At 47.1% G+C, this 24906-nt stretch overlaps 1 protein-coding gene and 1 long non-coding RNA gene across 8 annotated transcripts in view; one reads left to right on the plus strand and one right to left on the minus strand.

Annotated features, from left to right (window-relative positions):
• Positions 1 to 3065: 3065 nt before the first annotated feature.
• Positions 3066 to 16258, minus strand: LOC137212080 (uncharacterized). Of its 4 annotated transcripts, XR_010937353.1 has the most exons (4): positions 16133 to 16258; positions 9454 to 9682; positions 6185 to 8220; positions 3066 to 4433 (listed from the first exon to the last, which is right to left on the minus strand). It is a non-coding gene; the product is annotated as an uncharacterized lncRNA (long non-coding RNA). The 4 variants fall into 4 exon arrangements; XR_010937351.1 differs by lacking the exon at positions 3066 to 4433 and having other exon boundaries at positions 5725 to 8220; XR_010937352.1 differs by lacking the exons at positions 3066 to 4433; positions 6185 to 8220 and adding an exon at positions 8227 to 8599.
• A 194-nt stretch (positions 16259 to 16452) lies between these two features.
• The window catches only part of ZNF652 (zinc finger protein 652), a 71582-nt gene continuing 63128 nt past the window's right edge, over positions 16453 to 24906 (plus strand). For 3 of the 4 annotated variants that reach the window (XM_067715010.1, XM_067715009.1, XM_067715011.1), the window contains exon 1: positions 16454 to 16758. The gene's annotated coding sequence lies outside the window, so the exon portion shown is untranslated. Of the gene's footprint in view, positions 16759 to 24906 lie in introns of all 4 variants that reach the window. The other variant, XM_067715012.1, reaches the window with a different exon arrangement.

Genomic DNA, 24906 nt, shown 5'->3' on the forward strand with positions numbered 1-24906 from the left:
AAATTAACCTTCACGAAATGGACACGGGGTTTAAAAAGATTCCTGCAAAGGAGCTGCAGGTTAAAGATCACACTAATTCAGCAAAGCACTGCACTGGCACACAAGAAAGTGTCACCACTGGCGCTTGTCACACGAGCTCTTTGTCAGCCCCATCAGGAGGTTAACACGGGGACAACCCGATCAGGTCTGACACGATGACAGCCACAAAACTTTTTTTTGTAATTTGTAATTATCAAGGTCACTATTTGATATGTGAATTATACTTTCCACCATGGTTAAAAACAAACCTCACCCAAGTATATACTGTGCCCTGAGATATAAGGATATTAGGCTGTGTGTACACTTTGTAAGTAATTGAACTTATATGAAGGGCGCATGCTCGAATTTTATAATTGATGAGATGTAACTTCTCAGTATGAGAGTTAACATCTCACTCAGGATTTGATTTGGGGGAAACTTCTTAAGTCATAGGTTTCGGGTCCCAGGGCACGAACTGCTTTCCTACTTTATCAGTTCCACACATCTGAAGTGCTACGTATTGTATTTACCTCTTAGAACAAAGGATGCTTGTACTCAAAGTGTGGCCGCAATGGCTCACTTCTCTTTCATTGCCACGGTCCTTCTCTTCTTTCTGGGGATGAGGGAAAGATTAGTTGAGCTCCCTGGAGAAAAGCATTAAGTAAATACAAGGCGTTGCCGAAGTTATTCTTACTGTTATTAACAACACTAACAGGCAGCAGCAGGGAACACTGCTCCAAGGTGTTCTCATAGGATCCAGGTGAGAGGCTTCGAAACACATCCAACCTCTCATCTCTTAACAACACTTGAATCCAGGGGTCCTGCTGGCATATGAGTCCCACGGCACATGGAGGCTGATGGGGCTTAGAAAAACGGAAGCCCCCAAGGGATGGGATTGCCATTCTCTGAGGAAGGGAAGAGCTCACCTCCTGCTAGGCAGCGTCTAAGTTCAGACTGGACCAGCGACTGGTTGAGAAAAGCCTTCCGCATGTCGGTCCAATGCTAGGGAGCTAATACCTTCACCGGATACTTGGGTACCTGCGTTCCACTACCCCGAGGAAACTGGGGAGAACACACATGCGTACAATTTTATATTAAAATAATTACTTTTACTTTTTCAAAGCACATTTGTGTGGGGAAGTTAATAGGGTGGGGATGATTATTTGCCACAATTTATGCCCGACACTTATTTATTGAGCATGTGTCGTGTATGCAGGATGCTGTACTAGGCGCTATGAGGACACAGAGATGGAGACCTCAGCACACTGACGACCCCAGTGGGCAAGCTGAGATATGCACATAACCAGGGCAGAGGGTGGACCCAGGGACTTGAGGTTCAGACAAAGAAGAACCAGCATTCCAAGGTGGGAAGAGAGTCAGGCAGTCATGGAAGCAATGATCTCTGGCCTGGACCTCAAAGGCTAGGAAGGTCTGGCCAGGTAGAAATGAAGAAAATGACATTCCCAAAGAAGGATGGCAACCCCAGAATGGGAAAGCATGGGATATGCATGACCAACAGCAGGGAGTCACTTGTGGCTGGCATCTGGAGGGTGAAGAAGAGTGGGGTTGGAAAGGTGAATTAGAACCAGATCTTTGGGACTTCCCTGGTGGTCCAGTGGTTAAGACGCCACGCTTCCATTGGAGGGGGCCGTGGTTCGATCCCTGGTCAGGGAACTAAGATCCTGCAGGCTGCACGGCACGGCCAAGAAAACAAAGAACCGGATCTTCAACAGCCATATGCTGGACTACGGGATTCAGAATTTATCTTCAGTGAACAAGGGGGAACCTTGGAAGTTTTGGGGCACGTGAGACAGTGAACCCAAAGAAGTTAAAAACAAAACGAAACTTGCTCAAGGTCCTACCGCGAGTTAATGTGTGGCCCAGCCAGGACTTGAATTCTGATTTGTATTGACACAGGCAAAGCTCCTGGACCTCAAGCTGACCAGACAAAAATGGGTCTGTGGGAAAGCGCTCCAGGCCAGGGATGGCCAGAGTGCTTCTCTGGGAAACCCAGGAGCCCAAGCCTCCAGGGAGCCTGGCGTCCTACCCTCGACCCTCTAGTCGAGCTCACTCTTCCCATGGGGAACCTGGGGGCTGGATGAGCCAGGAGCTGGACTGCAGTCCTTGGGAACCCAAATGGATTGGGCTGGGAATGGCTAAGTGTGGGATCACTGCAGTAAAATCAAGGGAAAGGAGCCCTCGGAGTGTCTCGGGGTGTGGGGAGCGCAGGGCGTGGGCCTCGCATTCCTGGACGGTTAAGACGCCACAGCCGATGATTATCATTATTATTCCTGCTCTGGCGTCTCCGAGCTTTCATCCTGCAGGACCCTGCCTTGCTGGCCGGGCTTCACCAACTAGCAGTCCTCCTGGGGTGGGGCAGGGCAGGGCGGGCGGCTCCTGGCTGCAAGGGAACACAACACCATTGTGGGTTTCTTCCCCAGTGAGACCAGGGAACTTCCGAACCCTGGAAGCAGGGGCAGACTTTCTCAAGGGGGAAACTGAGGCACAGAGCCAGGGTATGATGTGACCGAGATCATGGGGGCCTCCCTCTCCTGCTGCTCCTCATTAGACCATACTACTTATCCTTCCCCAACTGGAGCAGATCTTGTCGGCCTGGAGGGGAGCCAGGGAAGGCGTGGATGCTGGAAGAGAGAATTGGGTCTGGGCCAGGACAGCAGAACTGGTACCTTCCTTGCCAGGTGCTGTGGGCATCACGAGGTCAGGCTCCCGGTTTCTTGTCTCTCTGGAAGTTCCTTCCTTATGGGTGGATCTTCCCCAAGCCCCTGAGGGAGGCCAACGCTGCAGACACGGATGTGCAAAGTGCCTGGCTCTCTCGCCTCAGATGCTGCCTTCAGCACCTGGAGAGGAAGAGCCCCGGCCTCATAAAGATGGGTCAGGCCGGGGCAGAGGCCCAGACGACGGCTCCGAGACAGGGAAAGGGTCGTGTGTGCCTGCACGCACACATCTGCTCATGCCAGGCTTCCAGCAGTGACACGTCCCTGCCTGCCCAGATGAGATCAAAGAGAGAAAGACTAGGAGGAAACAACACCTGATGACTGGGTGGGGGGCTGGGTGGGATCCTATCGGCAGTGGGAACCCCAAGGAGAAGGGAGGGAGTGACCTGACCAGCTGAGGCTGAGACCCAGTTGGCAGGTGCTAGGGTCACCTTTCCTACTCTCTGCTGTCCACCTAGAGAGCCGCGATCTTTGGGAACATCTTCTGGCTTAAAGCAGAGGTGGGACGACACAGAAGAGTGGGCTGAGGAGCTTGGAGGAGAGAAGACAGTAAACAGGGCTTCAGGGGCCCGCACAAGCTCTCACATCCTCAGTGCCTCCCAGAGCCAGCCAACCAGCATTCATTTATCTAGCATTTACTAAGCAGCTACTGTGTGCAAGGCGCTCACTCTGCTTGGAGCTGTGGGTGTAGATGCTTAAGACACGGCCTCTGCCCTCAGGAGAAAGACACATCTTCCTATTTGGTTTCACCCCCACTCCACACAGTGCAACGCCAGGATCCCGGGCTGGGTCCCAAGGCGTCTTCCTCTTTGGCCATTTTTGGCTATTACTGCACTGGCTCTTCTGTTTCCACCGTCAGCTCTGAGTTCACACAGCAGCAAGGCTCCCTAGAGCTCTTACCGCATTCTTGACACTCACCCGGCTGAAACATTCACCCTTCAGCCACAAAAGTCATCTCTGGAGCTCGCCACTGCGATTAGGTGGCTCCCAGAAGACGCACTGTTCTTCGGGTAACCCTACCCTCTTCCAGATCAAATACAGCCTGTAAAACCCGCGCCCGCTTGCCTTCTCCTGTCGGCGACCCGAAGAACCTGCAGGGGTTCCCTGTTACTCAGCAGATACAAATGGAACTTTGGGGCTATTTTCCAGAGCCCTTCCATGCATTTCTTACCCAATGGTGTCCCTACGCACCCCCAACACACCCATCTTGTAATGTAACTCAACATCAAGCAAGAGCGAAGAGCTCTTTAAGGGAATCACTTCCACATTTATAGTTGATTTATTCAACAAATATTTAATAACAGCCGCTCTGTACCCGGCACTATGATACACACTGAAATGGCTCTATTGGTGTCTAGGGCACACATGCCTCCTGTCCTGGGGGAGCCCATGGACTAGCAGTCAGGACAGACACTAATAATGAAAACAGAATGGTATGTGTGGTCAGACTGGATGACCATCCGGGGTTCCTGAGAGTCTGGGCATTTCCACTGTGGCCGCAGAGATCTCCTTTACTTCCTGCCTGGATTCTTCACAGAGCAGAGTGTGCCTTGCTGGGGAGGAGTGAAGAATGTTCCAACAGGATGTCCACATGGTAAGACCCCAAGGGCATCAGCCCCCATTCTGTTCTCTCCATGGGGGCGGGGGTGCCTAGGTCCCGCCCTTCATGAATTCAGTCTCCTAGGGAAGTGACACAGGAAGCAGGGACAGAATTAAGAGCTTAAGAATTCCACGTCCATATATGTATACATATAGCTGATTCACTTTGTTATAAAGCAGAAACTAACACACCATTGGAAAGCAATTATACTCCAATAAAGATGTTTAAAAAAAAGAAAAAAGAATTCCACGTCCAAACAAACCATTTGGGCCATGAAACTGACAAGGGCTGCAAAAGGCACTTCCCGATTTCACCATGCTGGGAAATACCAGGTCCCGCCACCTCTCCAGAAAGCAGCCACCTTGTTGAGGGTGAAATCCACTCTCCTCTGTTCTCTGACTACATCGCCCATGAGAGGTAGTACCCCTGTTTCATTTGGAAACTTGTCCATGAATGAAGGCTCTAACCTCTCATGCAGATGTTGGATGTTGAGTCAGTGTTTAACCACTGTAATTGGCAGAAAAAGTCCTCCAACTATCTAACCAAGAAGAGACACTGCAAATTCCACCCTCTTGCTCATCTGCTGCTCTCTGTGGGATGCAGAAAATAAGGAAAAGTTATAAAGCATTCCCTACTCCTGATGTTCCCAGAAAACTTCTGTAAAACTGACATACGGGGCTTCCCTGGTGGCGCAGTGGTTGCGAGTCCGCCTGCCGATGCAGGGGACACGGGTTCGTGCCCCGGTCCGGGAAGATCCCACATGCCGCGGAGCGGCTGGGCCCGTGAGCCATGGCCGCTGAGCCTGTGCGTCTGGAGCCTGTGCTCCGCAACGGGAGAGGCCACAACAGTGAGAGGGCCGCGTACCGCAAGAAAACAAAACAACACCTGACATATTTTAAAGGGCTTCAGATCTGATGACCCTCATTCTCTCTAAGTGTCAGCATCCCATATGGAAATTTTTTTAGAGGTAGTGACGGTGGGTGTAGGTGGGGGGGACACATTCTTGAATACAAGCCTCCTGGGTGCTTTCCTGGGCCCCTCTCCTGGTGGGGGTCTCTCCCTGTTTGGTGCCTCTGACACCTGGTTGTGAAACTGGAATGGGCCCCAAGAATGCTGTGGAGGTGGCAGGCGAGGCGTGGCTGGCATGTGCAGGGCAGCAGCAGAGCACTGCTTCTGAGGGGTGCCTGGTAGAAGTGAAAGGGGCTTGAGCTCTAAAACAAGAAAAGCGTCAGAGAAAGAAAATGTTCAAAGGCTGCTGCCCTACGTTTGTGGGAGTTTCCTGAATCAACGGGCAAATCCCTACATTAGAAAGAGTTTCTTTCCCTCCTTCCTCCCTCCCTCCCTCCCTCCCTTCTTTTCTTCCTTCCTTTCTTTTCTCTCTTTTTCAAGGGAAACACCTTTCTCCTCTCTTCCAGCCTCAATTCTACCATCCTTTCAGGTCAAGCTAACGGCCAACCTCTTTCATACAACTTTCCCATCTAGTCAGTCTCTGGTGGTCCGCTCCTTTCTCTGAATTCCCATTGAATTCTATTACACTCCGGGGTTTGGTATGACTCCACAGTGTCTCGTGTTCCCCAGCTGTTTTATGTACATGAGTCTTGTCTCCCCAACCAGGCTGTAGATGTCTAGAGGGCAGAGGCCATTCCTTACATTTGGGAGTCCCTCAGCCCAGGGCTGGGTATGTAATAGGCCTTTATTGAGACCTTCATTTGCCTTTTGCTTCTCATTAAACATCAGATAATTCACACAGGAAAAAAAATTCATAAATGTGAATAAGCCTTCATTTGGGGAGAGTCACCAACCGCCTTATACAACATCAGAGAATTCTTACTGGAGAGAAACCTGTATCTGCTGTGTCCGTGCGAGAGCCCTCGGGTGAGTCTGGAGGCTTGGACGGCACATCTGACTCAGTGTCCAGGAATTTAATTACATAGAATGTGATGTGCGGAAACCTTCGCTCAAGATGAGACCAACATCGGCGTGGACATTAGAGAGAAACCATGAATCCGAAGAATGTGGAAAAACCTCCCTCGAGATCTTCACCAACCAGCATCAGAGGATTCACCTGAGAATCAAGAGCAGTGTAGATGCAGGGGATACAATAGGCCGCGAAGTGGCCACAGCTCCTGTCTCCGTACAGCTCGTCTCTAGACCCATTTCCCAGCTGAAAAAATTGAGACTTGGAGAGGAAGCATTGTCTACCGTGGGTACAGCTGGAATATCACAAAACTTCGATTAGCACTTCTTCTTTTTTAACTTGAAACACTCCCGTGTCTCACTTTCTTTGTCATTATCTCTCACTAGGGAAGGGAAGGGATGATTTCCCCCCTAACGCTTGTTATCAACGGAGAAACGGGGCTGGAGGGGCTGCATCACTGGTCCAGTGCACAGGTCAGGATAAGAGCTCTATTCTCTGGGGACCTTAATTTGATGTGCTGGGGACCACGCTAGGTACTAAGGGAGACCAAAGGTGAGAAGAGAGGTCCTGTGCCCTCAAATAGCTTTTAACCCAGGGAGGGAAGTGACCGGTCCTTAATATCTGCTTTAACAGAAGTGCACATGAATTGCAGCAGAGGCATGAAATGCAGGAAAGGAGCCCTACGTTCCTTTGGGGGAAGTAGGAAAAGCCTCACAGAGGAGGTATTGTTTTAGCTGAGACATAAAGGATGAGGAGTTTGCCAGACAAACAAGGGAGGATAGGGTGTTCCAGGCAAAGGCGTTGACGTAAGAAAGGGCACGGCTGTCGAGGATCCTGAAGAAGTTCCGTATGTAAAGCATGGGGTGGGGGGCATAAGCTAGCCAGGCACTCAGACAGGGGGAAGATAACGTGAGGTCCTTGAACGCCTTGCAAAGCAGTTCAGATTTCCCTTTAAGCAATGGAAGCTGTATTAGTTTCCTACTGCTGCTGTAACACATCACCAAACACTGAGTGGCATGAAACAAGACAGACGTATTATCTGACAGTTCTGGAGGTCAGAAGCTTCACCTGGCCAGAATCAGGGCGGCAGCGGGCTGTGTTCCTCCTGGAGGCTTTAGGGAAGGGTCCGCTCTTTGCCTATCCCTGTTTCTAGAAGCTGCCCACATTCCTTGGTGCTTGTCCCTCTCCCATCTTAAAGCCAGCAATCACACCGTTCTGACCACCGCTTCCTGGTCACATCTCCTTCTCTGACTCGCATGTTCTTGCCTCCCTCGTCTAAGGACCTTTGTGATTAGATTGGACCCACTGGATAATCCAGGCTAAGGTCTGCATTTCAAGATCCTTAACTTTAATCCCATTTGCGAAGTCCCTCCCACCAATGTAAGGTAACATAGTCACAGGTTCCAGGTTTAGGGAGCCACTATTCTGCTTATCACAGGAGCCGTTCAAGAATTCTGAGCAGGAGAGTGGTGTGACTGAATTGGGGTGTCGGGCAGTACAGCATTGTGGTTCAAAGGAGTCTGACCCCCTGGGTTCAATCCTGAGGCTGTCACCTAAGGCTTGTGTGACCTTAAGTTATTTCCTACTTTACTTCCCTCTGCCTTGGTTTCCTCATCTGTGAAATGCGGATACCTACCTCAAAAGGAAGTTGGAAGGATTCTATGGGATAACAGAGGCGCAACATTTAGGACAGTGGAAAGCACTCAATAAGTTGGGGACATCTAGGTGCTTAGTAGGTGCTAAGAACAGCAACCTGGTCAGGAAAAAGACATGCACAGTCAATGCCACGCAGAGCAGAACCAAGCTTCCTATGGGGCCCATTTCCACAGGACCATCAACACGACAGGAAGGAGGTCTCCAAGCACCAGGGGATTCTTAGGCACAGAGGAAATACGCAGGTCCTCCGAATGGCAACACGTTGCTCGGGGGAACACGCACCTTCTTCGTCTCTGTTGGCAAAATGAAATGAGGGATGTAAGTTGCCCCTGTCTGTTCCCATTCTTAGGTGAGGCTCCGTCTGTGTTGGATAATATTAGAGAGTAGGTGATGTTTTGTCTTAAGCTCTTCCCTGAGATCTCTGAAACAACTGTTTGGTTTGACACAGGGCCAGTTAAAGACCTGGTGACATCTTATCTATGCACCCAGTGTGATGGTAAGTGTGCTTCTCAGTCGATGGGCACCTGGTTTAGGGCCTCTTGCTTCCCTATCTTCTCTGTCCCCATTTTTCTGTCACCAGTGAACCTGAAGCTATAAAAGAATATCTCTTTCCTGTTGCTTTTTTCTCTAAGGAACTCCAAAGGAGTGGCTTTGGATCTCCTAGAAGTTTACCTGCAAGTGGATAAAACACAGGACACCCAGTTAAATCTGAACTTTTGGATAAACAATGAATAATCTTAGTAGGTCCCAAATGTTACTATGTGTTTAGTACTACTTTAAAACCAGATTATTTGATTAACCAGAATACTCCGTTCCCTAAGTCCACCATATAACACTTTACTCTATGTTCTGTGATGTAATCTGCAAGGGAGATTGGTATTCAAGCCCTGAAAGTTCTAGTACCTTCTAGAAGGTGGCTTTCTCTGGACTAATACAGGGAAGGGAGGGAAGGCTGTGTTTCTAGAGGGATGGCAAGGGTCAGAATAGTAAGGACTGGTCCCTCTTATTTCCCTGATATGAATGGTGATAGCACTTCAGCTGTGACACACTTTCTTCTTCTGCCCAACTCTGAGATTCAGAGAAGCTCAGATCCTGCTCTGTATCTCACCTGCCCTCGCCATTAATGGGGAGCATCATTCCCACTGCTCCATGACCTAAGGATGACCAGGATACCCATTCTGTTAGGCATACTGAGATTTTTTTGTCTATATTGCTGTCTTTGATGTTGAATAGGTTAACGAGGATGACTCTCACCATCTATGGCATGTAAGTGAAAGTCTGTCTTCGGATTGAGTGTGTGTCATTGGTAGTCACTGTTACGTGAAACACATAAATAAAAGAACGGTTGAAATCTGCAAGGGTAGTCACTATTGGCACTAGGTTTGCTCAGGGTTTGGCTCCCAGGCTGCATCCCATATGACTCTGCAATCTCGAATGATCCTCCTTTTTTTACTCACCTCTAGCTCTCACTCTGAACTTCCGTCCTTGGTCTGTGGGGGGTAAACACCTGAAATCCTCCAATTTACCTTGTTTGCAGGCCAAGGCTCAGCCTTGCCACCAGTGAGGGCTTCAAGCAGATGGTCAGTTCCTGGTCACTCCCTGGTCATCTGCAGGCCACTCTCCACTGCAGCATATTTTCCAGCCTGGTGCCGTCAGGTGGGACTTGAGTTTTCGCATCAAAGGTGTTTAGACGTGTTGTGATGGCTGATTTCTACATTTCTATACTCACCCCATTTAAGTATCATTTCAGAGACCCTATAAGTAAACGCAAAAGATTATAACAGTTTATGAAATGGGAGGTGAAGCCTGGATTTTACCCCTCTGGATGTGAACGAACCCACCCAGCCCATGGCAGGAGGCTGGGCCCCACAGGATTAACTGTGTCCTCTAGCGCCTCCATCACTTCTAGAAAAAGGTGGCCCTGAGGGGCCAGGGGAATTAATGACTTAATGCCTACAAAGCTCTAGGAACAACTTGCTGCAGGTAAGGTCTCATTATCGTTAATTGTTGTTATTATTGTTGTTATTGTTGTTCTTAACCCAACTCCTGTGAAAAGCTGCCACAGCTTAGTTAACGCCCTCAGGTCAGGGGTTTAATGAATACCTCTGAATGCCAGAGGCCCCAGGCACTGGGTTCCCGCCCCCCACATCCAGGCTCCACCTCCTCTGAGCTCCGCCTTCAGGGTCCTCTCCACCCCCAGATCGTCCCAGGCGCTACCTGAGGGGCTCCATCATTCTTCAGTCCTGCTAACAACTCCAGGTCCCACTGCAGCCCCCAGTTTCAGACACCCTCATCCCCTTTGCCACCCCTCCCCCATAATCTCACACACCTCCTTTGGCCATGCCTTCCCTTCTCTGCAGTTTTCTGGCCCCCCCAACACGATTATTGGGGCTCCCAAACTGTTCTCCTGAGACGAGCCTTTTGAGGGTCACAAAAGCTAAGAGGGGGTTCCCTGAGCCCTGTCCTTCCCCCTTGCAGCCCCCATGTCCTGCACTGCATCCCAGGTCTCCCATCCCACCTCTGCGAGAATTTGGGGATTGTTCCTCAGGTAGCGAGGCCGGTTGGGTGGATTGCCAGGTTTAGGGTTGCGGAGTTTGGCATGAACTCACAGCCCCGTGCAGCCGCCTTCTTTAATTAATTAATTCCAATTTTTAAAAACCATGTCTTCCATTGGACCTCAGTGCATGCCTCTGGGGCATATGTCACATCAATTACTGACAACAATTAAGCATGCTGCCTAAAAGAATCCCAGAACCTCTTTAAAGACTCAAACACATTTCGGGCCTAACTGCCTTAGATCACTCCCCTGTAGATGGACCTTGAGGCAGAACCCCCCCAGGGGAGGAATTGGGCTGCAACAGTCCATTTAGAGATGGGAGATGTTCTCCTGCTGTGGGTCCCTGCCCTGGGCTGCCCACACTCCCTAACCCCAGGATTCCTCTTGGCCTTTGCTTAGATATCCAGGAAGCTAAGCTATTGCAGGTAGTGTGGTAGCCTGTTTTCTCTGGGGTAGTACCAGCGTCCCTCAGATCCCAAAGCCCACCTCTCTACTGTCCTAACTGGCCATCTTGCACGGATAAAGATGAATCTCAGACCCTCACACAACAGGACAGAGACTAAGTTAATCTGTCCTTCCATCCGTAGAGATGGTAGACGCAGGGTTAACTAATGCTTTCGCAAGTGGTTTGAATGAGGAAGATGGTTAGAGAGGCTGCTTGAGGGTAGAGATGATTTCTTCATGGTCCTTGATTCCCACCTTGCATGACAGACACTTAGTAGTTATTTCAGGAAGGTTGATAGAATGTTGAAGACAAGAAGGGGAAAGAGCAGCAGTGCAGCTACAAATAGTTTTTCCGCGTGCGAAGCAAGTAGGCAGAATGGGATTGGCCTAAAACCTTAGCCTCATTAACACTGTCCTTTCTACCCAACTGGAATTTAAAAAATCATTAATAGGCCAGCTAAACATGGCTTTCCTTATCTATTTAACTCATTTCTTTATTGGCGTATGTGAGTCGACCGTGAATCACTTTGTCCTTTTATGTTGGCCAGAATCGTGGCTGGCCATCTGAGTCCAAACTTCCAGACAGCAGAGACCACATCTGTTCCATGTGCTTTGTATGGTGTCCAGCAAAGGGCTGCAGTACCGTGTCACAGACAAGTCCTGGACTTGGACCCTGGAGACCCAGGATTTCATTCTGGCCATGTTACCCTTAAAATCCGGACGTTGTTTTTAATTTGCTGTGAAAAATAAAGAGCAGAAATGTTTTCTGCCCTTCCTACCTCCCAGGGTTGAGGGAAGGATTAAATGAAATACTGTAAAAGAAAGATTTGTAGAAATTGTCACATATGTGTTTTCTGTTTGTTTTTGGGGTTTTTTGTTCGGTTTTGGTTTGGGGTTTTTTTGGCTGCATTGGGTCTTTGTTGCTGCGCGTGGGCTTTCTCTAGTTGCAGTGAGCGGGGGCTACTCTTGGCTGTGGTGCGCGGGCTTCTCATTGCGGTGGCTGGTCTTTGCTGTGGAGCATGGGCTCTAGGCGCGCAGGCTTCCGTAGTTGTGGCACGTGGGCTCAGTAGTTGTGGCTCGTGGGCTCTAGAGCACAGGCTCAGTAGTTGTGGCACACGGGCTTAGTTGCCCCGCAGCATGTGGGATCTTCCCAGACTAGGGATCGAACCCGTGTCCCCCACATTAGCAGGCGGATTCTTAATCACTGCGCCAACAGGAAAGTCCCCATATGTGTGTTTTTTTTTAAATTATGAAATGCATTTTGATGATAAGGACACCAGAGGAATCATGATCCAAACTCTGAGATGTTTCAAATGGAGAAGCTGATGTATAGAGACCACAGCTGTAGGGAACTATGAACCAAATGATGGTCCCAGGCCATGCTACGGCTAAAACCAGCCGAGACTGAAGTGACACTGGCTATCTCAATGGCCTCCCTCATCTCCATCCCCAAAGCAAAACAGCTCCACTCACATACCTGGCCTTGTGGTGCATTCTGGCATTTGTTTTAACTTTTCTCTGGAATTTTAGTGGGGGTGGTGGGAGCTGAGGGGGCACAGAATGAAAGTGCCCATGGACCACATATACACATGTCCACAAGTGCACGCACACGTACAAGCCCCATGGCAGACAAGCCAAAAGTCCAGCTTTCTGAGCTGTCTTTAAACGTTATTGCTTAGAGATCTAAGAAAAAAGAAGTGAATACAAAAGGGGAGTCCAGGACAGCTTTATCCATTCTGTAAAAGGGGCAGTTTCCAATAGGAAGGGCTTAAAGATGAGAATTGGATAGTAACTCTTAGGAAAGGAATGGAATTCCAAGGTATTAACGAACACAGTCAACTTTCTAAAGCAGAATCCTAGGTATTGGATCTGGAAGGCACTAAGAGCCATATAATCCCCTCTTTTTACAAAGCCTCAAAGGTGGAGTGACTGTACAAAGGTCACAGCACTACAAGTATTAGGGCCTAGGAGACCACGACCAGGGCTCTGGCCCCAAGTCTGGTGCAGTAGGACGGGGTTACATTAGTTAATGGGTGGGCAGGGAGCCACAACCACTGCCCCTCTATAAGTACAGGTGGCAAGAACTATTATTGACTATAATTGACTGGGGGTACACCCCTGGAAACTTGGGGAACAAAGAAACGCAGTGAATAGGGAGCTTGTACCAGCCTGTCCAGCTCACCTTACAGACACAAGATAACTCTGCTGCTGTTTAAATTAAATTTGTGAAGGTTTCCAGAGCTGTCAAAATATAAAGAATTTTCACTAAAATTTTTAAATCAAAAAAAACAGTGGGCCTAGTGGTTAGGATTCCAGGCTTTCACTGCCATGGCCCAGGTTCATTCCCCGGTCAGGGAACTGAGATCCCGCAAGCCACGTGGCGTGACCAAAAGAAAAAGGCGGGGGGCAGGGGGTTCTGTTGGTTTCTGCCCACGGCCTTAATGAGAAAGTTAGTGAAGAACTATCCAGGGCCAGGAAACCAGGAAGACAGAAGCCTCGTCTTCCAATAAGGCCAGATGTGGGTGCTAAATGTTGCCTATAATGACTGCTAAGACGAAGAAGGGAGGCACTGGGACTAGCAAAGTGATGACAGCCCTTCTTCCTGTAGCTTCTCAAGGGGGAAGAGTTAAGGGAGAGCAGAGGGACTGGGCTCGCCTTGCCAGGCCCCGGGCCTTCCAGAGTACCAGTTGCCAAGGCTTCCGATACACAGGGCAAGTGCCAGGGTCCTGGAGAGAGCAAGGATGAAAAAAACCACGAACTAAAGGAGATGCAGATGTAGAACTGAATATTAGAATTATCGTCCCTCACATGGCCAGGCTACCTGTTTTAAAGCCAGAGGAATATGTAGCTGTTTTTCCGAGAAGGCCTGTTAAACCCTTTGACAGGACAGTACATTGGGAGTCCTGCTTTGCCTCCATTGTTGACTGGGCTGGGTGACATGGGCTGAGCCAGTAAACATACCTTGGCCTGGATTTCCTTCACTGGGAATAATACCTGTTCTGCCTGCTTCATGGGGTTGTTGCAAGATCTGATAATGGACATAACCTTTCTGCAAAAACCGTAAAGCATGCTTCAGATGGAAGGTGACAATATTACTATTCCAATGACTAGGAGCCCTTCAGAGGTTTGGCCTGTGGGTAGAAACTCCTAGAGACTTGGTTCTTTAGCCGTCACTCTGCATACCCCTCTTCCAAGCAGGATAGCCCTGACAGGCAGAGGGTGGGGGATGGATCAAATGTCCAAGAAGGCAAAGCTGGACACCTCAGTCAGATATTCTAGGCTCACCAGCCTCCACGGATGCCAAGTTATTTCTCACACTGAATCTAAGTCTTTTCTTTTACTACTTATGCTTGCTTCCTCCTGTTCTGCCTGAAGATTTTCTCTACTTGCTAAAATATGATATCATTTTTAGTGTTTACCTACTGAAGACATTCACTATTGAAGAACATGACCCAAAGTTGCTAAATTGCAATCCCTAGAGTATGGAGTCCAAGTGTAATAAAAACCAAGCATAGGTTTTTGGAAGTAGCTAAGGACGGAGTTAACCCTCAAACCCCTTTATAAAGTTTCCATCTCTTCCCTAACCTTTTCCCAGACTCAGGTCATTTTACTCTCCACAGGAATTTTTGGGGGGTGCTATTTTGGGGAGAAATACCTGCATGTGTCTTCAAAATGTTGAGAGCTCAGCCTCAGTGCAAGAACATTTGTTAAGTGTGCTTTTAATAATGGAAGGATAGGGCTTCCCTGGTGGCACAGAGGTTGAGAGTCTGCCTGCCGATGCAGGGGACACAGGTTCGTGCCCCAGTCCGGGAAGATCCCACATGCCTCGGAGCGGCTGGGCCCGTGAGCCATGGCCGCTGAGCCTGCACGTCCGGAGACTGTGCTCCGGAAGGATAATAAGGAATTCCAAGTAAGATAAAATTTGGAGGGACTTCCCTGGTAGTGCAGTGATACCGGTTCGCTACCTGGTCCGGGAAGATCCCACATGCCACAGAGCAACTAAGCCCATGCGCTACAACTACTGAGCCTGCTCTCTAGAGTCCACAAGCCACAACTACTGAAGCCTGCGCGCCTAGAGCCCGAGCTCCACAGCAAGAGAAGCAACCGCAATGAGAAGCCCCCGCAATAAGCCCATGCACCGTAACAGAGTAGCCCCTGCTCGCCGCAACTAGAGAAAAGCCCGTGAGCAGCAACGAAGACCCAACACAGACAAAAATGAAAAAATAAATTTATTTAAAAAAAAAAAGGGGGTTTCCCTGGTGGCGCAGTGGTTGAGAGTCCGCTTGCCGATGCAGGGGACACGGGTTCATGCCCCGGTCTGGGAAGATCCCACATGCCGCAGAGCGGCTGGGCCCGTGAGCCATGGCCGCTGAGCCTGCGCATCCGGAGCCTGTGCTCCGCAACGGGAGAGGCCACAACAGTGAGAGGCCCGCGTACCGCATTAAAAAAAAAAAAAAGTTAAACTTTGGAAATCATCAAGGAAGTTTGGTTTATGGTGGGAAAGGTCATGCCTTGGTTCTACTCCATCTAAGGCCTTTACCTTGCTGGGTTCATTTCCCCTCTCTGTACTCCAAGCACTTTCAATTATGGACTACTTCTCTTGGCTATGAACTTGGATAAATGCTACCTTGTTAGCTAATAGTACCCTTAATTATATTAATGATTAATAGCTAATTAGTCATAATGCTATAATACTTAAATGGAGGCTTCCTTTCTTTCAGCAGCTCCCTGTCTCAAGCGCACACGCGTGCGCGCAACACACACACATATCCCCTTCCCTATTTCTGGCCACAGAACAAGCACGGCTCTAAATATGTTCTTCTGACCACCCTGGGTGATCTCTAAATTTCTCGTTTTATTAGCTGTCCCATTACTCTAGCGAATGACCACTACTGCTTATATTTTGCCTCTTTTATTTCTGTCTTCTGTCACTCACACTGCTCTTCAGTAACAAGGAGGGCAGAGTCAAGTTGTTTGTTTTCTTACCTTATTTCATAAACCAAAGAAGTTCTTTTACTTCTAAATCTCACTCGGGCCTACTTTTCTTCACTTCACCTTTCCCTAATCTTAACCCGCCCCCCACTTGGTGGAATCCCACCCCCCAGAACCCAAAGCTCCCTCCCACTCTACATTTTGGCTTCCTTTCAGCAGCCACGCCCCCAAACCCAAGAAGAGCGGTGCGCACGCGCACTCCGCGCCTTTACCTGGGTGCCCGGGAGTGGGTGGAGTGGGGGAGGCGGGGGTGGAGCGGGAATCGGCAGTTTTGTGGGCGGCGGAGCGCTCACAATGTGAGCAGGAGGGAGAAAAGGTGCGCCGGGGCCGGCCCCGAGGGCTGCGCATGCGCGCCGCCGCGCCCAGCGGCCGGGATGCCAGGGGGGCGGGCGGAGGGAGGTGTCGGGCTCCCCGTAGGGCGGGGGGGCCGGAGAGGGAAGGGGCCGCGGGCGCGCGCGCGCTCTCGCCGGCGCTCGCCCTCCCTCCCTCCCTCCCTGCCCTCCTCTCCGCACACACAAGCACACACGCACACCCCCTCCCCTGCCTCCCTCCCCGCGCGCCGCCCGCCCCGCCGGCCCCGCTCGCCCTCGCGCGCTCGGAAGGGAGTCGCGAGACGTCGGAGCGGCGGCCACGTAGCGCTGCGGCGGCGGCGGCGGCGGCGGCGGCGGCGGCCGAGGCCGGGACTGCGGAGCGGCCCTGAGGACAGACGTTGGGCAGGGGGGAGGGGCCGGCCCAGCCGGCGGTTGTTACTCGAGCGCCGCGGCTACAGGCCCCCCGCCGCAGGGATGGACCGCCGAGGCGGTGGTCGGGGCGGCGGAGGCGGAGGCGGCCGGCCCGGGTGAGTAGGGGCCCCTGCCCCCAACGCACACGCCACAGTCGCGGCTGCGCCCCTGGCAGCAGCCCTTCCTCTCCGCCGCCCGCTGAGCCGACTGGGGCTCTGGGCGCCGGGTGAGCCCTTCGCCAAGGCAGCTGCGTCCAGTAGGCCGGAGCAGCCCCCATCCGGCGGGGAGGCCCGGGGCGCTGCGCTCTTCTGGCCCCGAGCCTGGGCCGGGGGCGCCCGCTTCTGCACCTTCGCCCCTTCCTTCCCGGACCCGGGCCGGACTCCAGTTTTGCAGAGTCCGCTCGCCCCGCGGCCCGAGGAGAGGCTGGTGTTGCACGGGTTAGCGGGCCGAGGGGGAGGTTTGCACCGGTCCTCCTCCGAGGATTCGCCTGCCCTGAAGCTGGTGGCTTGCACCCCCTTCCTCCCCTTCCCTGCGGCTGCGCCCAAACCCCCAACCCCCGGGAGTATTGTGCCGCCTGAGATAAAATGTATCTAGTGTACAACCGCCCAACACTCACCCGGAGGGTAATGCAGACCTTTCTCCACCCCCACCACCTCCTCCCCTCCAATCAGGCTCTGCTTGAGATTCTTAGATGGGAGCCACTAAAGGTAGTGACACCCGCGTTACATCTGCACAGAACATGTTCATTGTCGAGGAATGTCTCCTGTAGAAATGATAAATGCCCCTGCCTCACCCTCGAAGACTGTCTTCACGATTTAAGATCCCATATGCTCTTCTTGAAGAGAGCCAGTCTTTGATCACATCTAGCATATCCCTCCCCCACAAAACACACACGCACACTTCCTGATTGCGGAACAGTCCCTGTCATCGCGGATCCATTGTCAGGAATGGCTTGTGCCAATCAAAGGAATGTGCTTTGCCTTTGGAGAAGGGTGCCTTCCACAACCATGTTCTCAGGATGGTGCTGCGTGAGTCTGGCTTTGATTGTCCCGTGTTCAAGCATCATTATTACAGTGTTTCCCCTATATGCATCTCCCATGGACCCTCAGTAATACCTGAGTGATGCTTTTTTCCCAGTTAATTACATACATATGGTGTGTGGGAATTTCATTGTATTTTAAATTTCATTTATTTTTGTTGTAATTTTTAACATCTATGGTCAAGGCATAGTAAATATATAGGGTAATATTTTAGGAAGAACGTGTATTTTTTTCCCAGAGATGGTCAGATCCATATTGTTCTGGGAATGGCAACTAGCACATGCTTTGTTGACACATGTATATGCTTAGGGAATGAAGAGCTGCTGTGGCTGGCATGTGAGAGTGTGTGCAGGTGATGTTCCCATGTAGGGCTGATTTGAGAGTGGTGAGCTGTACTGTGATAGGGCTGGCAGGCATCTTGGATGTTTGTATCAGGACTGTGCACATGTATTCAGATAGATACTACCTTTAGTATAATTTTGTTTAAAATGTTCACTGCTGAGTTTTAGGGATTCTGGAAAAGTCTACTTCAGTGGTTCTTAACCTTTCTTTGGAGTCACGGAAGCCTTTAGGACCCTCTTCTCGGTGAAATAGACACACATAATTTTGTATGCAATTACAGTCATCTTGAGCCTGGTCCTGGGACCTCAGGTTAAGATCTATATTATGCAAAAGTGAAAGGAATTTGAGTTTTGTGTTTTGCTTTGTTTTGTTTGTCTCTGGAGGATTGGCATTACTTTGATCCTGAGCAGTAAGCAACAAAGATTAAATATGTATCCTTGCGTTCTGTTCTTTGATTACAGTGAGTTAGGTATTTGTAAGGTATCATTTGCCTGTCTTCCTGTAAAGAGATGTATGTGAGAGTTTAAGAAACAGTTAAAACTGAACTCAAAATAACTTGCCTAAATTTGACCAGTTGATAATGTATATCCCTTGCACTATCTTCTAAATGTAGTAAATTTCAACAACAGTCAGTGGTCTGTTTTGTGATGCGTATCTGGAATTGTTTTGTGTTCTTTGAGGTTGATCCCATCTCTTAAAAGAAGGCCTTATCATTCCCCTAATAGAGCACCTGCTCTGTGAAGGTTTTTCAACTTTATTAAATATGATTTCATGTCTTTTTTCAGGGTGATGTTGCCATCAGAATCATCCATTTTTAAATGTTTTAATGGAAGGATTTTCAATAAACGTGATTGAAGTGGCTTATATTACAGGTTATATATTTTTTTCATGTCATGCCTAAAGTTTTACTGTCAGAAATTATTTGCCTATCCTAAACTCAAAAGTATTTCAAAGTTGCAAATACGTTGCTTTTCTTTGTCAGTGTAGTATAGTGACAAATCATTAAAATCTCAGGGGACAGTGTGTGCTTCCTTGATTTAATATTGCAGAACCTCTTCTAACCAGTCACTTACTTAAACACCCACACACCACAAAGCAGCTGATCATGTAACTCATATGGCTGTGAGAACAGCATTCTCTCTGCCAGATTCAGAGCTTGGAAGCTGGAAAACAATTGCATAGCAGTGAAACACTTACGGAGTAGTGGTGCCAGCAGCTCACTCTCATTAATACGAACAGCTTTTGCTTTAGTTTTTTCAATGCTCTTTGTCAGACACCCTTCTTCAGACACCCTTCCCTTGGGAGGTTTCAGATCAGCAGCTCCTACTCAAGGGAAACAGCACCTACTTTCTGCAACTGTGGCCTCAAGATCTGATTCGTGACACCCAGAGCTGTTTCCATTTCTGCTCTAAGTATGGGAAGTAATCTTGTAGTGTGGTAAGAAGGTACTTTTCAAGTCTGTAGAAAAAAGTTGATTAGTAATGCTGCGGATGTGATTTTGTTTTGGAATGTCTGAAGCCTATCAAAGAAGTAAACTGTAAAAGTGAATTGCTTCAAGAAATCACCTTTTTCTCAAGAGTTTTAGAAAATTTCACCAAAAATGTGAATACACTCTTGAGTTTCATTTCCCTTGTTCCAAAAAGTCAGTTGATTTTGAATCATAGCCTTTGGAACTAGTTATTCTGAAGGAGGTGACTGACTTTCCTCGCTGGGAATTCCTGGGTCTTGTGCCATGGTTTTAGGTATGATATTTTTCTCATCTTTGTCATCATTTCAGACAGTTGGCCCTTGAATTTACTTTGATAAAGGACAGCTGCTGTTGGAGTTAGTGACTTTAGCTGAGGGAGGATCACAGAGGTGGCTCTTTGGAGCCAGGGAGAACGGAGTTTGAATAAAGCGCCACTGGCTTTATGGCATTAGACAAGTCACCTTGACCTCTCTAGCCTCAGTTTCCTCATCAGAACAGGATTTGTTATAGGTATTAGAGATAATGTATGCAAACTTCTAGAACAGTTCCTGGTACATATGCACATTAAGGACTCAATAAATGGTAGGACACAAGTGATGTGGGAGTGAAACTGCAGATCATTTTGGCTTCCAGGATTTCGAGGGCTGGTTCTGCGATCTGCATACTTTCATCTGTGCTGATTTGGGATGAAAAAATTGCAAATATTTGACTTGGAGCATACCTAAGACTTGCAGGTGCACTGTGCTTATTGGAACTTTGATTTGTTGCTCTATGGCTGGCTGAACTTCGTGGAGACAATAAAACTTGGCTCCAAATTCTACAGTGTTACCCACAGGCTGTGCTTGTTTTAAGCCTTTACAGAGCTTATGCGGTGAAAGGGGTGTTTTAGGACATTAATGTAGCTCAATAAGTTCTGTGTCCAGAGTTGAATCACGTGCAAAGCCTTGTGTAAATTTTCATGGTTAATGCAAGCCATAAAGTGCTTGGTAGAATCAGTGAAGACATCAGATGCTTTAGTTAATCTGTTTGTTTATATAGCAGTTACCTTTGATTTTTGAAGACGCTTATGAACATTTTTTCTTAAAGAATCCCCATTGCTCTTCTGAGGTTTTTAGTCAGAAAGGCAGTTTTATGGTAAAATATGACATTATCTTTTTCCTTTTTTAAATATAGTTTAAGAGACTGGTTACTCTGAAAAGTAGATGCAAGAGCATGTATACAGCTTTATTCAGTGCATAGAGCTTTTAAAATAGGATTTCTTGGGTTCTATAGAATTAAATTATTCTGTCATTTTTGCAGAATATCACTGTGTTAAGTCTGTGAACCCACCAAAGTTAGCTAGAGACTTTTCAGATAAGGTAGACACATCAGTAATGCATTAGAATTTACCTCAAGGGAATCTGCTAAGCCTTATTTTCTTTTATTATTGAGCCACCTAGGGGCTTGCCCATCAGTGGAATCAGTCACTGGTATTGGGTTGCTGATAAAGAGGGATTGGCAAATAATGGTCTTAGACTCTCCTTAGACTTTGCAGAACACTTGAAAGAACTTAACTTCGGCCAGAATGTATAATATTAATAACACCATCATTAATGCTGTGTGAGCCCAGACTGACTAAACAAATGAAATTTAGATGATTGAGTTACATATTTTTTTCTCAACTATAATACATTTTGCTAAGTAAAATTTTTCTTGGAAAGGGGTGCTATTTTTTTAATTATTATTTTTTCTAGTTTACCAGAGTCAAATGGCTTAGCAGATAGCTAGTTGCTTTTGTCAGTTTCTTGATAGATGAATCAGTGTGTGGTGAGAAGGGTTTGTTGGAAGAGAGTAAGAATGGAAATGATGCAAAGAATGGCTCCTTAGCCTGATTCTTTGGTCTTTACTCTGCATGTGGCATCAGAGGGTTGTGACTCTACCTGGATTTCACCAAGACATGCAGTGGTAGGTGATTCGTTTTGTCTTTAATGCTAGTGTAGAACATAGTCTTTTACACATTTATACTTTTCAGCTTTGGAATGTTGATTCAGTTTGGGGAATTCAATGGAATATAACTTCTTAATTACACTGCGTGAGCTATAAAATGAGTTCTCTAACTAGGTCCTTATGAATTGTTTTCACCCTTCTGAATGTGTCATTTTAATAGATCTAGAGTAGTATCAGTGGCCTAGAAACATTGAAATACATGGGAAGTGTTTCATTTTTTGAGGAGGTGGCAAGGAGAGTGTTTATGATCTCAATTTTGTGCATAAATAAATATGTATTTTTTCCCAGTTCCTCTTAAAACTGTGACCCGGATGCCCAGGGACTTTTCCTGTATTAATATACTAGGAGCTAGAGTTTGAAGTTACCTTGTCTGAAAGATCCTGAGCCCTTCAGTTTTCTTTTTAGCATACCAAGCATGCAAAGTCATTTAAATTAACTCATCAAAAGTTTGGAAAAAACCTAAATGCCCATCAGTAAGAATTGGATAAATAAATTAACATATATTCATGCAATTGAATAAATTTTATATGGCTACAAAAACAAATGAAGAAACTGTATATTACTGTGGAAAATCTCTCAGCCATAGGTAAGTGTAATACCGTGTGTACTCGTTTGAGTATGGCTTATAAGATGCACCCATATCATTATATGTAAGAATAATTAGTTTATTCTCGTATAATATTCCATTGTATGCGTATATTATAATTTATTTCTCCATTCTACCATTAATGGACATTTGGATTGTTTCTGGTATAGCTGTCATGAGTAATGCTCTATTCACTGTATTCTCTTCTGTATTTAAAATTTTTGATCCATGCAAGTGTATACTACGTAATTTTTTTTTAATTTAAAAATTACCTCATTTCAAATGGCTAGTTTCCTCCTGTCAGGTTGCGGTAAAGAAAGTATACACTTCTGCATCCATTCCAACTTGTCGGGGATTGTAACAATAACCAAAGGACAGTTTGTTCTGCCTTTCAGTATCTCCTCAACCTTTTCATCACCTCAAATGGAAAGTTAGATTTTTTTTCTTTAAGATGACTTGTGTCTCTAAGGTCAGGTGGTGCAGTGAGTACCAAAAAACATGTCCAGAGAAGCCAACTGTTGCAGGGTTGTACTGTTCTAAATCTAGAGCTGATGTTTATTTAATCCCTGTAACACTGTTTCTCGAACTTTTGGACCACGATCCACAGTAAGAGCAGTATATGCATGCCTACGTTATTCACTCGCATACATGTCCCCACCCACAACTGAAACAAAAGCTTCATGAAACAGTATTTACCCTTACCATCTGTGAGGCAGTCTGTTATTTTATTCTATTTCATTTGTAAAAATTGGGTTGGGACAGACAGTTTGAAAATCACTGCCCAAAATAGAGCTTAACAAAAAGTATTTTCTTGAAGTAGGTGCTAAGCAAATGCTTACTGGATTAAATGGGGGTGGGAGAGTGATAAAACAAAAAGCTGGGCTTAAAGGTATGAGTTTGAAAGTAGAAAGCTAAGAAATGTGGCATGAAGAAAATCATCATGTTTATGACCTTACTCCATATAGAGGGGTAATTCTTAAAGACCTGAAACTCTGGAAAGGTTAAGGTTAGATTCTCATTTTGCCTAGCATTTAAACTGTGTTCTTCTGAGAGGTAGGAAACCTACTATTACTTAATACACACACACACACACACACACACACACACACACACACACACACACACGAGAGCACTGGCTACCTGTTTATTCATTAAGTTAGGTAGAATTAAGAGGACTACGAAATACATACAAACAAATATATACAAATATATACAGTGTAATCTTCTTTAACACAGAGTCTGGTTTAAACAACAATTTATTTGTGTAGAGTGGTTACAGAATAAAAATACATCAAGGACTCAGTAGTGAATTTTTACTTCTATGGGAAAATCAGACGCCGGGCTTGGACTGTATTTCAGAGACAGCGCTATCAGAAAAGCAATCATCAGAACCTGGTTCTCTGGAAGGACAAAACTTAAAAGTTACTTGGTTGGAGTTGTCTTCCATTTCCATACCCAAAGTTATGTATACTGTGAATATGTCTGTATTTTTATTTATTTATTTATTTATTTATCTACCATTTAATTCTCATATAACCCTTTGAGGTAGGTATTATTATCCCCATTTTGCCAACGGAGAAATTAAGACAAAATGAGGCTGTGTAACTTGCCAAGTTGAATGTGTTCTTTTCTTGGCATTGAGATTTTATAGGAAGAGACCCATCAAATCATTTTATTTTGCTAATTGAAAAATTAATTTTAAAATTGAATTTAAAAATCCATAAATATTTCTGGCTTTTAGAAGCCAGAGACTGAGTAAGTAATTTGTTTTAATTTTTTTATTTTTTATTTTATGTATTTTTTTTTTTTTTTTGGCCACACCATACAGCATACGGGATCCTAGTTCCCCGACCAGGGATTGAACCCATGCCCCCTGCAGTGGAAGCGCAGAGTCCTAACCACCGGACCACCAGGGAAGTCCCTGGGGCTTTTGTTGTTTTGGGGGGTTTTTTGGCTGCATTGGGTCTTCGTTGCTGCACGCGGGGTTTCTCTAGCTGCAGCGAGTGGGGGCTACTCTTTGTTGTGGTGCACGGGCTTCTCATTGCAGTGGCTTCTCTTGTTGCAGAGCACAGGCTCTAGGCGTGCAGGCTTCAGTAGTTGCAGCATGTGGGCTCAGTAGTTGCAGCACACAGACCCCTAGAGTGCACGGGCTTCAGTAGTTGCAGTGCGTGGAAGGAAGTCCCTATTTTAATTTTTAAATTAATGTACAGTAAAATTGACATTTTGACATGTGTACAGTTCTTTGAGTATCAATACCTGTATAGATGCGTGTAACCACCACCACAATCAGGATACAGAACAAGTCCATCACCCAAAGACTCCTTCTGTAATCCCTTTTCATTCATACTCTCCCCCACCCTCCACTCTGACAACCATTGATCTGTTGTCCATCTCTATAGCTTTGTCTTTTGGAGAATGCTATGTAAGTGGGATCATTCAGTAGGTAACCTTTTGAGACTGGCTTCCTTCACTCAGCATGATGCCTATGAGATTCATCCAAGTTTTTGTGTGGATCAACAGTGTGTTCCTTTTTATCACCAAGTAATGTTCCACTGTGTGGATGTACCACAGGTGGTTTATTCATTAACCGGTTGAAGGACATTTGGATTGTTTCTAGTTTGGAGTGAATGTAAGTTCTCATTCCTCTAGAGTAAATACCTAGGAGTGGGACTGCTTGATGCTATGGTGTGTGTATGTTTCACTTTATAAGAGACTGCCAAACTCTTTTCCAGAGAGAGTGTGCCCTTTTGCATCTCCACCAGTAACACATGAAAGTCCCATTTGTTCTGCACCTTGGCAACACTTGAAATTGTCAGTGTTTTTAATTTTAGCCATCCTGATG

The sequence above is a fragment of the Pseudorca crassidens genome, chromosome 19 (assembly GCF_039906515.1).
Source record: "Pseudorca crassidens isolate mPseCra1 chromosome 19, mPseCra1.hap1, whole genome shotgun sequence".
NCBI classification, from domain to species: domain Eukaryota; kingdom Metazoa; phylum Chordata; class Mammalia; order Artiodactyla; family Delphinidae; genus Pseudorca; species Pseudorca crassidens.